General features: G+C 39.4%; 1 non-coding gene across 1 annotated transcript; it reads right to left on the bottom strand.

The window, feature by feature from the left end:
- Positions 1-200: 200 nt before the first annotated feature.
- LOC112745393 (small nucleolar RNA R71) lies at positions 201-308 on the bottom strand. Its single transcript, XR_003173325.1, has one exon. It is a non-coding gene; the product is annotated as a small nucleolar RNA R71 (small nucleolar RNA).
- Between the last annotated feature and the right edge of the window lie 9,697 nt (positions 309-10,005).

Here is a 10,005-nt window from a genome sequence, read left to right as displayed (position 1 = left end):
TAACTGAATTCTTGCAAATCTGTGATACTGTTAAGACCAATGGGGTTGATCCCGAGGTCTATAAGCTTATGCTTTTCCCGTTTGCTATAAGAGACAGAGCTAGAATATGGTTGGATTTTCAACCTAAAGATAGCCTGAACTCTTGGGATAAGCTGGTCACAGCTTTCTTAGCCAAGTTCTTTCCTCCTCAAAAGCTTAGCAAGCTTAGAGTGGATGTTCAAACCTTCAAACAGAAAGAAGGTGAATCCCTCTATGAAGCTTGGGAGAGATACAAGGAACTGACCAAAAAGTGTCCTTCTGACATGCTTTCAGAATGGACCATCCTGGATATATTCTATGATGGTCTATTTGAGTTATCAAAGATGTCATTGGACCACTCTGCAGGTGGATCCATTCACCTAAAGAAAATTCCTGCAGAAGCTCAAGAACTCATTGACATGGTTGCTAATAACCAGTTCATGTACACTTCTGAGAGGAATCCTGTAAGTAATGGGACGCCTCAAAGGAAGGGGGTTCTTGAAATTGATACTCTGAATGCCATATTGGCTCAGAATAAAATATTGACTCAGCAAGTCAATATGATCTCTCAGAGTCTGAATGGATTGAAGGAATCATCCAACAGTACTATAGAGCCATCTTCTGAAGAAAAAGCTTATGATCCTGAGAACCCTGCAATAGCAGAGGTGAATTACATGGGTGATCCCTATGGAAACACCTATAATCCCTCATGGAGAAATCATCTAAATTTCTCATGGAATGACCAACAAAAGCCTCAACAAGGCTTTAATAATGGTGGAAGAAACAGGTTTAGCAATAACAAACCTTTTCCATCATCCACTCAGCAATAGACAGAGAATTCTGAGCAGAACCCATCTAGCGTAGCAAATATAGTCTCTGATCTATCTAAGGCCATTGTGCGTTTCATGAATGAAACAAGGTCCTCCATTAGAAATTTGGAGGCACAAGTGGGCCAGCTGAGTAAAAGGGTCACTGAAACTCCTCCTAGTACTCTCCCAAGCAATACAGAAGAAAATCCAAAGAGAGAGTGCAAGGCCATTGACTTGACCATCATGGCCGAACCTACAAGGGAGAAGGAGGACGTGAATCCTAGTGAGGAAGACCTCCTGGGACATTCAGTGACCAATAAGGAGTTTCCCTTTGAGGAACCAAAGGATTTTGAGGCTCATCTAGAGACCATAAAGATTCCATTGAACCTCCTTCTGCCCTTCATGAGCTCTGATGAGTATTCTTATTCTGAAGAGAATGAAGACGTTACTGAAGAGCAAGTTGCTACGTACCTTGGTGCAATCATGAAGCTGAATGCCAGACTATTTGGTAATGAGACTTGGGAAGATGAACCTCCCTTGCTCACCAATGAACTAAATGTATTGGATAGGCAGAAATTACCTCAAAAGAAACAGGATCCTGGCAAATTCTTAATACCCTGTACCATAGGCACCATGACCTTTGAGAAGGCTCTGTGTGACCTGGAGTCAGGAATAAACTTAATGCCACTCTCTGTAATGGAGAAACTTGGGATCTTTGAGGTGCAAGCTGCCAAAATCTCATTAGAGATGGCAGACAACTCAAGAAAATAGGCTTATAGACAAGTAGAGGACGTGTTAGTAAAGGTTGAAGGCCTTTACATCCCTGCTGATTTCATAATCCTAGACACTGGGAAGGATGAGGATGAATCCATCATCCTTGGAAGACCCTTCCTAGCCACAGCAAGAGCTGTGATTGATGTGGACAGAGGAGAATTGGTCCTTCAACTGAATGAGGACAACCTTGTGTTTAAAACTCAAGGTTCTCCTTCTGTAACCATGGAGAGGAAGCATGAAAAGCTTCTCTCACTGCAGAGTCAACCAAGTCAAACTCTAAGTTTGGTGTTGGGAGGCCACAACCAAACTCTAAGTTTGGTGTTGAACCCTCACATTCAAACTCTAAGTTTGGTGTTGGGAGGTTCCAACCTTGCTCTAATTATCTGTGAGGCTCCATGAGAGCTCACTGTCAAGCTATTGACATTAAAGAAGCGCTTGTTGGGAGGCAACCCAATGTTATTTAATCATATCTATTTTATTTTCTTTTTGTTATTTTGTATTTTATTAGGTTGATGATCATGTGGAGTCACAAAAACTACTGAAAAATCAAAAACAGAATGAAAAACAGAATTAAAAATAGCACACCCTGGAGGAGGAGCATTCTGGCGTTTAAACGCCAGAAACAAGCATCTGTCTGGTGTTTAACGCCAGAAACAAGCACCAAGCTGGCGTTTAACGCCAGAAACAAGCATCTACCTGGCGTTAAACGCCAGAAACAGGCTACATTTGGGCGTTTAACGCCAGAAACAAGCAGCAGTCTGGCGTTAAACGCCAGGATTGCACAGCAAGGGCGTTTTACACACCTAATTGGGCAGGGATGTTAAGTCCTTGGCCCCACTGGATCTGTGGACCCCACAGGATCCCCACAGGATCTGTGGATCCAACAGGATCCCCACCACTTCTTCTCTCCTCTTCACACCTTTTCATAACTCTCTTCCCCAAATACCCTTCACCAATCACCTCAATCACTTTTCCCCATCCCCTCTTCACCACTTATATCTATCCTCTCTTCCCCAAAAACCCTACCTACCTTCAAAATTCAAACTATTTTCCCTCCCAAACCCAACCCTAATGTCCGAACCCTAACCCTCCCTACACTCCTATATAAAACCCTTATTCCTTCTTCATTTTCACACAACACAACCCTCTCTTCTTCCCCTTGGCCGAATACACCCCTCTCTCCCTCTCCTCCATTTCTCTTCTTCTTCTCCTTCTTTCTCTCTTTTTTTGCTCGGGGACGAGCAAACATTTTAAGTTTGGTGTGGTCAAAGCATAGCTTTTTGTTTTTCCATAACCATTAATTGCACCTAAGGCCAGAGAAACCTCAAGAAAGAGGAAAGGGAAGGCAATTGCTTCCACCTCTGAGTCATGGGAGATGGAGAGATTCATCTCAAAGGTCCATCAAGACCACTTCTATGAAGTTGTAGCCAAGAAGAAAGTGATCTCTGAGGTTCCTTTCAAGCTCAAAGAATGAGTATCCGGAGATCCGACTTGAGATCCAAAGAAGAGGTTGGGAAGTTCTCACCAACCCCATTCAACAAGTCGGGATCTTAATGGTTCAAGAGTTTTATGCGAACGCATGGATCACTAGGAACCATGATCAAAGTGTGAACCCAAATCCAAAGCATTGGCTCACCATGGTTTAGGGGAAATACTTAGATTTCAGTCCGGAAAATGTAAGGCTAGCGTTCAACTTGCCAATGATGGAAGAAAACGCACGCCGCTACACTAGAAGGGTCGACTTTGATCAAAGGTTGGACCAAGTCCTCATGGACATATGTGTGGAAGGAGCTCAATAGAAAGCTGACTCAAGAGGCAAGCCGGTTCAATTGAGAAGACCGGACCTTAAGCCTATAGCTAGAGGATGGTTGGAGTTCATTCAACGCTCAATTATTCCTACTAGCAACCGGTTTGACGTTACTGTAAACCGGGCCATCATGATCCATAGTATCATGATTTGGGAGGAAGTGGAAGTTCATGAGATTATACCTCAAGAACTCTACAAGGTGGCTGACAAGTCCTCCACTTTGGCAAGGTTAGCCTTTCCTCACCTCATTTGCCACCTCTGTAATTCAGCTGGAATTGACATAGAGGAAGATATCCTCATTGATGAGGACAAGCCCATCACTAAGAAAAGGATGGAGCAAACAAGAGATCATGGACCTCAACAAGAGCATGAGGAAATTCCTCACCATGAAATCCCTGAGATGCCTCAAGGGATGCACTTCCCTCCACAAAACTATTGGGAGCAAATAAACACCTCCCTAGGAGAATTAAGTTCCAACATGGGACAACTAAGGATGGAACACCAAGAGCACTCCATCATTCTCCATGAGATTAGAGAAGATCAAAGAGCTATGAGGGAGGAGCAACAAAGACAAGGAAGAGACATAGAAGAGCTCAAGAGCACCATTGGTTCTTCAAGAAGAGGAAGACGCCACCCTCACTAAGATGGACTCGTTCCTTAATCTCCTTGTTCTTATTTTCCTGTTTTTCGGTTTTGAGCCTTATGTTTGTGTCTTTATTACATGATCATTAGTATTTAAGTGTCTATGTCTTAAAGCTATGAATGTCCTATGAATCCATCACCTCTCTTAAATGAAAAATGCTTTAATTACAAAAGAACAAGAAGTACATGAATTTCGAATTCATCCTTGAAATTAGTTTAATTATTTTAATGTGGTGACAATACTTTTTGTTTTCTGAAGGAATGCTTAAACAGTACATATATCTTTTGAATTTGTTGTTTATGAATGTTAAAATTGTTGGCTCTTGAAGAATGATGAAAAAGGAGAAATGTTATTTGATGATATGAAAAATCATAAAATTGATTCTTGAAGCAAGAAAAAGCAGTGAATAAAAAAGCTTGCGGAAAAAAAAAAGAAAAGAAAATTGGCGAAAAAAAATAATAAAAGAAAGAAAAAGAAAAAGCAAGCTGAAAAAGCCAAGAGCTCTTTAAACCAAAAGGCAAGAGCAAAAAGCCAGTAACCCTTTAAACCAAAAGGCAAGGGTAATAAAAAGGATCCAAGGCTTTGAGCATCAGTAGATAGGAGGGCCCAAAGGAATAAAACCCTGCATAAGCGGCTAAACCAAGCTGTCCCTAACCATGTGCTTGTGGCGTGAAGGTGTCAAGTGAAAAGCTTGAGACTGAGCGGTTAAAGTCGATATCCAAAGCAAAAAAAGAGTGTACTTAAGAACCCTGGACACCTCTAATTGGGGACTCTAGAAAAGCTGAGTCACAATCTGAAAAGGTTCACCCAATTATGTGTCTGTGGCATTTATGTATCCGGTGGTAATACTGGAAAACAAAGTGCTTAGAGCCACGACTAAGACTCATAAAGTAGCTGTGTTCAAGAATCAACATACTGAACTTGGAGAATCAATAACACTATCTGAATTCTGAGTTCATATAGATGCCAATCATTCTGAACTTCAAAGGATAAAGTGAGATGCCAAAACTGTTCAGAGGCAAAAAGCTACTAGTCCCGCTCATCTGATTGGAGCTAAGTTTCATTGATATTTGGAATTTATAGTATATTCTCTTCTTTTTATCCTATTTGATTTTCAGTTTCTTGGGGAAAAGCAACAATTTAAGTTTGGTGTTGTGATGAGCGGATAATTTATACGCTTTTTGGCATTGTTTTTACATAGTTTTTAGTATGATTTAGTTAGTTTTTAATATATTTTTATTAGTTTTTAAATAAAAATCACATTTCTGGACTTTACTATGAGTTTTTGTGTTTTGCTATGATTTTAGGTATTTTTTGGCTGAAATTGAAGGACTTGAGCAAAAATCTGATTCAGAGGCTGCAGAAGGACTGCAGATGCTGTTGGATTCTGACCTCCCTGCACTCAAAGTAGATTTTCTGGAGCTACAGAAATCCAATTGGCGCGCTCTCAATTCCATTGGAAAGTGGACATCCAGGGCTTTCCAGAAATATATAATGGTCCATACTTTGCCCAAGATTAGACGATGCAAACTGGCGTTTAACGCCACCTTTCTGCCCTATTCTGGCGTTAAACGCCAGAAAAAAGTTGCAAAGCAGCGTTAAACGCCAGAAACAAGTTACAAACTGGCGTTTAACTCCAAGAAAGACCTCTACACGTGAAAGCTTCAATGCTCAACCCAAGCACACACCAAGTGGGCCCGAAAGTGGATTTCTGTATCATTTACTTATCTTTGTAAACCCTAGTAACTAGTTTAGTATAAATAGGACTTTTTACTATTGTATTTACATCTTTTGATCAATTTTAAATCTCTGGAACACATTATGTAACTTTTACGTTCTGAGACCTCTGTGGGAAGCTAGCCACTCGGCCATGTCTACCCTATTTTCACTTATGTATTTTCAACGGTAGAGTTTCTGCACTCCATAGATTAAGGTGTGGAGCTCTGTTGTTCCTCATGAATTAATGCAAAGTACTATTGTTTTTCTATTCAATTCAAGCCTATTTCTTCTCTAAGATATTCATTCGCACACAAGAACATGATGAATGTGATGATTATGTGACGCTCATCACCATTCTCACTTATGAACGCGTGCCTGACAAACACTTCCGTTCTACATGCAAACAAGCTTGAATGCATATCTCTTAGCCTCTTGATCTACGATCAGAGTCTTCGTGGTATAGGCTATAATTATTGGCGGCCATTCTTGAGATCCGGAAAGTCTAAACCTTGTCTGTGGTATTCCGAGTAGGATCTGGGAAGGGATGGCTGTGACGAGCTTCAAACTCGCGAGTGCTGGGCGTAGTGACAGACACAAAAGGTACTGAATCCTATTCCAGTATGATCGAGAACCAACAGATGATTAGTCGTGCGGTGACAGCGCATTTGGACCATTTTCACTGAGAGGACAGGATGTAGCCATTGACAATGGTGATGCCCAACATACAGCTTGCCATGGAAAGGAGTATGAAGGATTGGATGAAAGCAGTAGGAAAGCGGAGATTCAGAAGGAACTAAGCATCTCTATACGCTTATCTGAAATTCTCACCAATGAATTACATAAGTATTTCTATCTTTATTTTACATTTTATTTATCTTTCAAGCGGACAATCTCCGTGGGATCGACCCTTACTCACGTAAGGTTTATTACTTGGACGACCCAGTGCACTTGCTGGTTAGTTGTGCGAAGTTGTGACAAAGAATTAAGATTATGAACTTGCGTACTAAGTTTTTGGCGCCGTTACCAAGGAATGAACGATCACGATTTCGTGCACCAGCGTCCCCTGTGTTTTTGCTAATCCACACGTAAGCGTCAGCGACGCGTACGCATGGAATGAAAAATTGGCATAGTAAGGTAATTGAACAGAGAGTTGGGCTGCCACTGTGCTGGAATCGCGCGAGCGGTCATGCGTACGCGTGATCGACACTCGCGCATCAGTGTGCGTTTTTGGCCACCCACGCGTATGCGTGGGTGACACTTACGTGTCGCATGACCATTTCAGTTTGCACGCGTACGTGTGATGCACGCGCACGCGTTGCGCCCTGTTTTTTAATTCTTACTACTTTCTTCTCTCCTTTCTCCTTCTTTCTTCCTCCTTGATTACTTTCTTCTCCTTCATTTCTTTAGCTTCTCATCCTTATTCTCTTTCATTCTATTTTACTTAATTTATTTTCATGCTTTCATTCACTGCATTTTAATTTTGTGCATGTTTTTATTTTTCTAAATTTATTATTTTTTCGTTGGTGTTGAATGTTCTTATTCACCTGTTGCATCTTTCCTTGCGTTATTTTGGTGCTTAGTGACTTGTTTTACATTGTTGGGTAATATTATTTATCTGTCAATGCCAATCTTTTATGATACATATATTCCTTTTTTATTGACATGAATTTATATTGTCTTTCATTACCTACTATCTCTTCCCCATTGTTGCAATTTTTGCACTATTGATATGCTATTTGCCTCTACTGTTTTCTCACTTGCATGTTGTAGCCACCATGTAATTGAGACCCTCATTATTTGGCATTAACCCAACCATATTTTATTTGTTTTCTATCTTTGTTTTTGGGTTACTTTTCTTCCCTTTTCTCTTCTTTCAGGATGGCGATCAAGAAGAGAAACGGAAAACTTTTACATCGAGCGACAAACAAGTTCCTACGTACATTCTTTGGAAAAAGCGTCAGTTGGAGCCACCCGTCCACTTGCACATCTTAGTATGCACCGAGGACGGTACAATATTTAAGTGTGGGGAGGTCGATACCGACTTCCGTGGGTTAGTTATTTCCTATTTCAACACCAATGTTTAATTTTGCTTGTTAAATTAGTTGTTGCATTTGCATGTTTGATTGCATGATTGTTTGATTTTCTGCATGTTCTTCTACCACTACTTGGTTGGAGTGATAAGTTCTTTTTCAAGACCCTTTTTATAGCATTTCACTAATTTAAATTAAAACTTTTTTGTTAAACTTGTTTGAAGATTTTAATTTGGAACATAGTTTTTGAGCTAACAACACACACCCTGTGAGATTTTGAGCTTAATTATATGGTTACATTATTTAACCATGAATTTTTATTCTTGTGTGTTTTCTTCTCTATGATTGCAATCTATGGTTTGTTCCATTCTATATGTCCATTGTTTAGTGTATATTCATGCATACATATGATTGAGGCCATCATTTGTTATTAGCTCACTTATCCCAAATAGCCCACCATTTCATTTACCTTTGTTTGCCACTTTGAGCCTTTTTAATCCCCATTTGTTCTTTATATTACCACATCACTAGCCTTAAGTGGAAAAAAAATAATTAATTATCCGATTTGAATCTTTGGTTAACTTAAGATAGTGTGTGTCAACTAAGTGTGGGGAAAATGTGGGAACTTGGGTTGATGAGAATGTGTTGTGCTTTTACTGACAAATATTGGAAATTTGGGTGCTTACTCATGTGAAATCGGAAAAATCATATGCATTGATATATTATATTTTCATTTATGATAGAAAAAAAGAGAGAAAAGAAAAGAAATAAATGAATAGGGGATAAAATCATCCCAATGCTATGTTCAATAAAAAGATCAATGCACATGTGATGGAATTAAAAAATTGATGCATGAGTATGTGAAATATACAAAAGTGAGATTTTGGGTAGCTAGGCATGATTTTAGAATTATATAGAGTATGTGTGTGTGTTAGGTGAGAATTTAGGTTAGTCAAAGATTCAAAGTATAACTCACTTGGCCATACATGTATCCTCACCCTTACCTTAGCCCCATTACAACCTTAAAAAGCCCTTATGATGTTTGCATTTGTACATTAAATATTTGTTGATTGGTTAGATGAAGAACAAAGTTTTAGAAAGCATGACTAGAGGAGATTAGAGTGAATTAACCCTAGATACTTGAGCGATTAGAGTGCATATACATTACCAGTGAGGGTTCAATGCTTGATTCTGTGTTCTCGGCTTTCATGAGCTATCTTCTTACAAGTTTACTTATCTCTTTTGGTGTGATTTGAATTAGTGGAATCTGAATTACGTTTGTTTTGGAGAATTTTTTTACTTTTAACTAAGTAGGTAGAAGTATTTTTGCATTCAGTTGCATTCATATAGATAGGTTGCATTTCATAAGTTTTACCATTCCTCTTCACTCCTTTATAGCTTCTCTTGATCTTAGCATGAGGACATGCTAATATTTAAGTGTGGGGAGATTTGATGCACCACTATTTCGTGGTATATTTTATGCTTAATTGAGTGGATTTTATCCACTAAACTCACACTTATTCATATAATTCGCATGTTTTACATTTTCCTTCCTAATTCTGTGCTTTGATTGAAAACATGCTTCTTTGGCCTTAAAATTGCTAATTATTAATCCTCTTTTATTACCATTCGATGCCTTGATATGTGTGTTAAGTGATTTCAGGGTTTATAGGGCAGGAATGGCTTAGAAGACGGAAAGGAAGCATGCAAAAGTGGAAGGAATGCAAGAAATTGAAGGAATTGCTAAGCTGTCAAGCCTGACCTCTTTGTACTAAATCGATCATAACTTGAGCTACAGAGGTCCAAATGAGGCAGTTCCAGTTGCATTGGAAAGCTAACATCTGGGACTTCAAAATGATATGCAATTTGCCATAGTTGGCATGCAATTAGGCAACACACACGCATGCATCACGCGTACGTGTACGTGTGACATGCGCGACGTGCAGAAATTGCAGAAGACGCTGGGGGCGATTTCTGGGCTCCTTTTGGCCCAGTTTTTGGCCTAGAAAATACAGATTAGAGGCTGCAGAGTGGAGGAATCATTCATTTACTCACACAACTTTCATTCACATAATTTTAGGTTTTGGATGTAGTTTTCTAGAGAGAGAGGCTCTCTCATCTCTCTAGGTTTTAGGATTCTTAATTTATTCCTTTTCAATTTCTGAATTTTATCTTATTTCAATTTAGTTTCTCTTCTACTCTTAT

Source organism: Arachis hypogaea, chromosome 14, assembly GCF_003086295.3.
Source record: "Arachis hypogaea cultivar Tifrunner chromosome 14, arahy.Tifrunner.gnm2.J5K5, whole genome shotgun sequence".
NCBI classification, from domain to species: domain Eukaryota; kingdom Viridiplantae; phylum Streptophyta; class Magnoliopsida; order Fabales; family Fabaceae; genus Arachis; species Arachis hypogaea.
Note: the sequence above shows the minus strand (reverse complement) of the source record. Positions and strands in the feature narration are given on the sequence as shown.